The sequence below is a fragment of the Gekko japonicus genome, unplaced genomic scaffold (genome assembly GCF_001447785.1).
Source record: "Gekko japonicus isolate JY-2015 unplaced genomic scaffold, Gekko_japonicus_V1.1 scaffold86, whole genome shotgun sequence".
NCBI classification, from domain to species: Eukaryota; Metazoa; Chordata; class Lepidosauria; order Squamata; family Gekkonidae; genus Gekko; species Gekko japonicus.
Window position 1 is genome coordinate 1,401,723 of NW_015172005.1, and position 7,749 is coordinate 1,409,471.

A 7,749-nucleotide genomic window follows, 5' to 3' on the forward strand; every position below is an offset into this window, starting at 1 on the left:
AGAGTTATAGGCTTCCAGATGTAGTGTGAAGGCAACAGACACATGAAGCTGCCTTATACTGAATCAGAGCCTTGGTCCACCGAGGTTGGTATTGTCTATTCAGACTGCCAGCAGGTGTCTCAGGCAGTGGTCTTTCTTATCACTTATTGCCTGGTCCTTTTAACTGGAGATACCAGGGATGGAACCTGGGACCTTCTGCATGCCAAGCAGATGTTCTACCACTGAGCCACAGCCCCTCCCCTAGGCTTAGAAGAATGTCACTCTTCTTAAAATGTCACTCTGCCAGTTTGCTGTAGTGGTTAGGAGCATGAACTCTAAACTGGGAGAACCGCGTTTGATTCCCCACTCCTCCACATGCAGCTGCTGGTGTGACCTTGGGTCAGTCATAAGTTCTTTCAGAGCTGTTATCTTCCTCACAGGGTGTCTGTTGTGGCAAGGAGAAGGGAGATTGTAAACCGCTCTGAGACTCCTTTGGGTAGTGGGGGGGGGGTATAAATCCAATCTCTTCTTCTTCTCTTCTTAAAATTGTTCTGCAAACCTGCAGGGGCCAGGGAGAATGATCCTCCATTCTACATTTTTTGGAGCAACAGAAACCAGTTTTTAAAAAATTGCTCCCTAAAGGAGACAATCTAAGTAGGTCTACTCAGAAGTATGTGCTATGTTATTCAGTGGGGCTTACTCCCAGGAAAAGGTCCTTTGGATCACAGCTTTAATTACCTTGGGAGATTGGCAGCGGACAGCAAATGGTGGATTTGGACTTCTGTCAAATGCCAACTCATCAACAGTCTCACTGGACAGAACGAAGAGAACAAGCGTTCAGTTTGTGGCAGAGGCCAAATCTGTGGCAAAGGTGACATCTGAACCAAAACCCTCCCAGGACACAGTTTGTATTTGCTCTGATGCAACAGCTCCCAGAATTACTATTTCTGACAAAACACATGATCAAGGCACACATTCGGTTTGTGCAAAAACCATCATACAACTACGAATCTCGAAATATTCCATTCATCTACTTTAGCGGTCTTCGCTAACTACTTCATCCTTTGCAGTAAGGGACAGCAATTCAGGGCTGCTGTAAGGATTGCAGCAAAATAGCCGCTTGGAAGAATGAAAGTGCTTGCACCACCGTGCTGAATATTATTAAGTCATTAATTGTCTGGCATAGAATTGCAGTTCTGCGAACTGGCAGTTCCTGAGCTGCTATTTGCATTAACATAGTGTGATGTGTGTACTTGGTACCTTGCTTACTAGATTAAGCAGGGGCACTGTTTCTGCAGAGCTCTTACCTTCAAAAGCTTGTGCCATATTGAATGTGCTAACCTTTAGCGCTTTACAAAACGGAAAGTCCATTCAAAATGTATACCCAATAGACAACGGTAGTGAAAGTTAAAATCAGCCTGACCACAGGAAATGAGTCAAGGTGGAGAAAATTATAGGAGAACCACATAATTAGCAGAAATATTCAAGCCACTTGCATTAGAAAAACCTACTTATTTTGTCCTTCTCCTACCTCCCCTCTTTTCATGTGCCATATCATTCATATCTGGACTACTCTCTGGACCTGGAAGCTGGGTTCAGCAATTAGCCACATTGCAAATGCTGCATCTTTCAAGCATGGCAGCAACAGAACTTTTCCCATATGATTCCGTTCAATAAGAAAAGTCATTTATATTTATTTATTTATTTATTATTTTGATTTATACCCCGCCCTCCCCGCAAGCGGAATTTGTATAATTGTATGGAATTTGGGAGTGTGTGCAATGCATGAAGCTCTTCTTCATTTAGCTACAGGAGAGATTTACAAGCTTCCAAAGTTATTTTCTGCTGTTAAGTCAGTGCTTTTGACTTATGGTTGTAGCTTAAACCACTGAGGACAAAGATACAGATCTCCTTTTCATCGGGAAATGTTTTATTAAACTTTTACTAGTGAAGCTTTTTCAAGCTTTCCCACACAGTTTTATCCTTCCTAGAAGCTTTTTTTTAAAAAAATATATTAGATTTTCACACATAATAAATCAGACAAAAAGGGTAGGAAGGGTAAAGGGTATTGGGTAAGACATATAGGGAAATTCCTTCAAGTCTGTATTATAGCTGTTACAAGTTTCTACTTCTGTTTACAATTTCCTTTCTTGTATATAATTACTAAAGTTATCAGTTAATCCAGTCGCTGAGATTTTCTCTGAAGAATCCTGAAAAAAGAAAATTAAGCTTTTCACTTCCTTCCTAGAAGCTTGAGGGATATAGTTTGAAACCCAAAACCACTGAGTAGGCTTCCTAACAGATGATAGTTTGATCCAGACTTCTCTAGTTTAACTCCAAAGCCCTACACACTATATTGCAATATTTTTTTCCTCGAAAGGGCTTAGGGACAACAGAAGAGACCACTTGAAGGCAAAGTTTAGGGCCTTGTATTAAGAGAGCCCTGGAAATATGAACAGGAAAGCGGCATCCAAGCTTTATGCTGATGCACCACCAGAATCACGTTACATTTCTTTGCATAATGCCTCTCATAGTCTGTGAACCGTTATGCTAATCATATAACATTTGTGTTTCTGTTGTTGATCCAGCTTTGCAGGATCCCACGAACAAAATTGCAGAGAGCTAGAAAGGAAAAAGCAGTAATCGAGACCAAACTCTTCCTCGAATTAAAGGAGGGGGGAATTAAACTGTATGTATCACTTCTCCCCCCCCCCATGCTCCAGATTTTCCATGCTTACTGCAACTGAGTGAAAGGCTAATAACAAACAGATTGGGAGCATTCTTTGTTGTCATAAATACGGCTCTTAAAGAATGCTGTATAAAGTGGTGATTTAAAAATATTTTTTTGCATTTAGAGACATTTTTGCTAACAGCACCATAGTTGCTCCTAGAGTTTCTGAGCAAAGCCTGCTTTCCTGAGAGATGCAGGGTGGCCATCAACCTAGAGAAAAAAAATGCCTGCCACTTTAAAAGATGGTTAATGGGATGGTATTAGCAGACAATGAGGAATTTCACATTACCCTTTTTAACCCATTTTGAAGCCGTTTTTGATCTGTCATGGAGTAAACCGGTATAGAGCTGCCATTTCACACATGGCTTTCCTTTTCCAGTAAAGAGCTGGATCTGAAGCGGTTTGCCATTTCAGACTGCACCGCTTTTTCCCCCCCATTTTTCGCCCATGCGGGCGATCTCTGGCTTTTTTTTAAATATTCGCTTTAGAGCGCTATAGTACTATAACAAAACACTCCAGGCATTCCAATGGGGTTGGTATAATGATGTTGCGTTATACCATTATAGTGCTATAATGCTATAAAGCGAACGTTAAAAAAAAAAAAGCCAGAGATTGCCCACGCGGGTGAAAAACAACGGGAAAAACCGCATCGGAACCGGGAGAGGAAACTGAAGACTACTTGAATGCAGTTGACAGGTTAAACGCTTCAGCCCCGTTTCCTAAATGGGACAGAAGCGTTTGTGTCTGAAATTACAAATATATTCCAGTAGGGAACCGGTTCTAAAACGGTTCTGTCTGAAATGACAGACCAGAAACCGTTTGTCTTCTGGATTATATCGTCTGTCTGAAATTCCTCAATGTTATCTACCTCTATGCTATGAAATGCGTCAACTGCACATTTCCACACCTTACGCTTCTGTTACAGGGCAAGATGTCTTTTTTTCTCCAGTTTGAGGAGAACCCTAGAGAGATGGCACTCACAAAAGAGCATGGATGGGGATGGCCTCAGAGTAGCCCTGCAGAAAACTGACAGATGAACAGAGAGGAAATAAATGTTCAATAGAGGAAGGGAGATTAACAGAGAGAGACTGGATGAATAGATATTTGCATTTCCTGTATCCAAAACTTGAATGGAATGCCTGACTGTACTACAAGTACATCCAGCTGAAAAACTGATTTCCTTCCCTTTTTCTCCCCTGCAATAAAAACTTTCACTCAAGGGACAGAAGAAGAAGTTCCTAGGCACTTCTCATATCATGGTAAAACATTCAGACCTTTTGAAGAAAAGCATGTCTCAATTTTATGGCACGTTATTGTTGCCTTCCCAGCATTTGTGCTCAAAGAAACTTGTAACACTATGCAGGCAAGACTTTTAAAAGATTTCTGCAGTCCTCCTGGATTTCAGTCTGCAAGCAAACATCTCTGAGAGGCACAGTCTACTTAGAATCCTAGTCCAACTACTCAATGGTGCTTCATCCCAGGAAAAGTGTCCTTATGACTAAACTGTAAATATTTTAACATAAATTTGATACAGAAAAGAAATCCACACACACACACATCAAGGCCATTAAGCTTTTAAACTAACAACAATCCAAACAACAAATTTAGAGTCCAATGGTAACCTTGTGACCAACAAAGGTTTATTCAAAATATCAGCTTTCGTGTGCATGCACACTTTATATTTATTTGATAAAGTGCATTGCACACAAAAGCTGATACCTTGAATAAACCTTTGTTGGTCTTAAAGGTGCCACTGGACTCTAAATTTGTTGTACTGCTTCAAACCAACATGGCTGACCAACTCGATCCAAACAGGCTAGAAACTTCCACTTTTAACAAAAGACTAATCACATTTTCCCATCTTTGAATTTAAATAAACCTGAAGCTAATTTAACCACATTTACATTGTGCTTTTTAAAAACATAGCATTCAAAAGTTTGCCTGGAGGCCTTCCCTTCAAGCACCAGAGACTCCAATCTGCTTAAAACTACTGCATCATATGCCTGCAGACATGCTTTAAAAACATAAATATAAAACTTAATAGGGCGAGAACGCACACACTAAATTCCTTCTCCACACTGCGCCTGACTCAGACCGAAATCACACCTTGCAAACTGAAGAGCAGCTGTTAACCAAGTTTCCCACATGGTCATCAATAGACTCGGACATCCGGTACAAGCTGTTCATTTTTCCACACATCAAAAACATAATAATTGCGCATGCAGAATTGCAGCTAGGAAATCAGCATCACCATATTCACAGGGGAGCAAGCATTGCACAAGAAGCCCAAAGATGCTGCGACAGTTGCATCCTACACATTTACTCAGAACTCTGTCCCATTCAGTGAGGAATTAAAGTATAAAAGTGTCAGGCTCTGGGTTTCTCACTGGTCACTTCGGCCATTTTTCTCTCTTACCTGAACTGTCAGACAGGTGACTGAAGAAATAATTCCCTGAAACAGAGGAAATACTTCCAGGTGCCCTGACCTGGATGGCCCAGGCTAGCCTGATCTCCTCAGATCTTGGAAGCTAAGCAGGGTCGGCCCTGGTTAGCATTTGGAGGGGAGACCACCAAAGCAGTCCAGGGGTTGCCGCAAAGAAGCAGGCAATGGCAAACCACCTCTGAACCTCTCTTGCCTTGAAAACCCGACGGGGTTGCCATAAGTCAGCTGTGACGTGACAGGACTTTCCACCACCACCCCCTCCCTCCTAGGGCCCAAGGACCCAGCCACATGCTCTTGGCTATGACCCTACTGATTAGTGAGCAAAAGTTCTGCCAAGACCACCTCCACACGCTCCCTCGAGGAAAGCAAAAACCCAGAGGAAAAGGGATGGTTCTGAGTCACCCTTGTTCCCTCCGGGCCTTCTCATCCTCAGCAAAATGTCACACTCTTCGCTGTCAAAAACGCTGCTGACCTACTCAAGCTTTACACAAGAGAAGGCCAGGAACTTTGCAATGGGAAGACAAACCGTCCTGAACAATGCTCCCTCTAAGCTGTGGAGTCGTATTGTGAGCAAGAATTCTACTTTGTGAGCTGCTGGCATTAAAGTTGTGAGCCGGCGATCTGGCTCCTGCATAAATTAGTTTGCTCTGGAGCCCTCCTTCCTGAGCCGAGACAAAAACTGTGAGCTAGCTCACACTGACTCAGCTTAGAGGGAACACTGGTCCCAAAGCACCTGCTGCCATTGCGCGGAGATCAACCGCAACCACTTGGCTGTTCACACGACACCCCTTTCCCCCCCCCCAAAAAAAAACCCCTAAAGCCCTACAGGTTTTTCACTGGGAAGCCCAGTCTCCACTAAGACAAAACTAGGAAACTGCCGTAGAAACCACTTTGGGAAAGTAAGCAGAGCTGACTGGAGACTCGTATCGTCCCTGCGGAAGAAGTCACTTGTCCGGCTCCACCAGCAAACTCCAAAAGCCAGACTTGGACTGATACCAACAGTGGGCCACAGAGGATCGCTTGGGCTCCGCCTCGAGGGTCTTGGGGAGGTATTTCCAGGGGGGAAGGAAGGGTCGCTTACTCCTCTAGGGCAGGCACAGTTGGCGAGAAAAGGAGAGGGGGGGGGCCTCCGCTTACACTGCTTCCAACAGGCCAGCCCGCACTCCGAAACGGCGGCTCGATGCAACGGAGGAAGGGGACAGCGAAGGAGCGCAGCGTTCCGGGGCTCATGCCTGAGTCACCCGACCCGGACTGAACTGCTCTCCTCGCCGTGTCAACCAACCCGAACCAGCCTTGCCGAGGAAATCCCTCCCCGCCTCCGAACCGACTCCAGCGCGAACAGGTTGAGGCGCGGCGGCCCGGGCCGGCCCCCCCCCCGCCGAGACCCCCCACTCACCCGCCCCCCAACAGGAAGCCGGGGAGGGGAGAGGCGGCAGCGGGAGAGCCCGGCGGCGCCTCCAGCCGGGGTGGCCGGGCCGGGCGAGGGGCGTGCGCTTCGGCCACGGCCCCCTCGTGCGCCCCAGGCGAGGCGACCCCGCTCGGCTCTCCCCGCAGGGCTGCCGCCGGGACAAAATCGCCCCCCCCGAGGCGTCCGGCTCCAAGCGAGGCCTGGCAGCCGGCGAGGGAACGGCGCTGCTGAGACGAGCAGCGGCAGCCTCTGGAGAAGGTTCGGCTTCTGGCTACCGTGGGAGGAGGAGGTGGAGCTGGCGACGGACGAGCAGCAAGCGCGCCTCGGAGCTGCCAAACTTTTGTGACTGGCCTGGCAGAAGGAGCCCAGCCTAGGTTCGGCTTCTGGCTACCGTGGGAGGAGGAGGTGGAGCTGGCGACGGACGAGCAGCAAGCGCGCCTCGGAGCTGCCAAACTTTTGTGACTGGCCTGGCAAAAGGAGCCCTGCCTGGGGCCGCGGAATTTGGGGGGGGGGGCTCTTTCCCGCTCCGCCCACAGCCCGGCTCCACCCATCCACCTCTTTCTAAGAGCTGCAGGATTACCGTGGCGCAATATACTATACTATACTGTCAGAAAATACTATATATTTATATAGATTAGCAACCGACTGAGGCGAAGAGAGGCGGTTTGGCATTGCCTGCCTCTGCAGGGGAACCCGGGACTTCCTTGGTGGTCTCCCGCCCATGTACTAACCAGGATCGACCCTGCTTAGTTTCTGAGATCTGAGGAGATAGGCAACTCTGGGCCATTCAGGTCAGGGCTCTTGTCTGTCCTGCTTTTCTCTCTCATGGGGGCCCACAGTAGTTTACAATATTGTTCTTCTCTCTTCCTACAATCTTCACTACAACCACCCTGCGAGGCAGGTTGAACTAACAGAGAGTAACAGGCCCAGTGCCGTCCAACAAGCTTTTGTCACAGAGCAAGGATTTGAACCTCTCCCAGAGAGTCTCCCAGATACTAGTATAGCACTCTAACCGCTACATTGCGGTGGCTGTAACCTTTGCACTTCCTGGGACACAGTCATTTCCAAGGCAGTGTATAGAGCCATTGTGGTGTAATGGTTAGACATTTGACTTGGAATGCACAGATCCAGGTTCGAATCCCCCATTACTGGGTGGCCTTTAGGGTTGTCAGCTCTGGGTTGGGAAAT

General features: G+C 46.7%; 1 protein-coding gene across 1 annotated transcript in view; it reads right to left on the reverse strand.

Annotated features, from left to right (window-relative positions):
- Window positions 1-6,440, reverse strand: part of LIFR (leukemia inhibitory factor receptor alpha) — a 111,496-nt gene extending 105,056 nt beyond the window's left edge. The window contains exon 1 of the mRNA XM_015420154.1: window positions 6,291-6,440. The gene's annotated coding sequence lies outside the window, so the exon portion shown is untranslated. The remainder of the gene's footprint in view (window positions 1-6,290) is intronic.
- Between the last annotated feature and the right edge of the window lie 1,309 nt (window positions 6,441-7,749).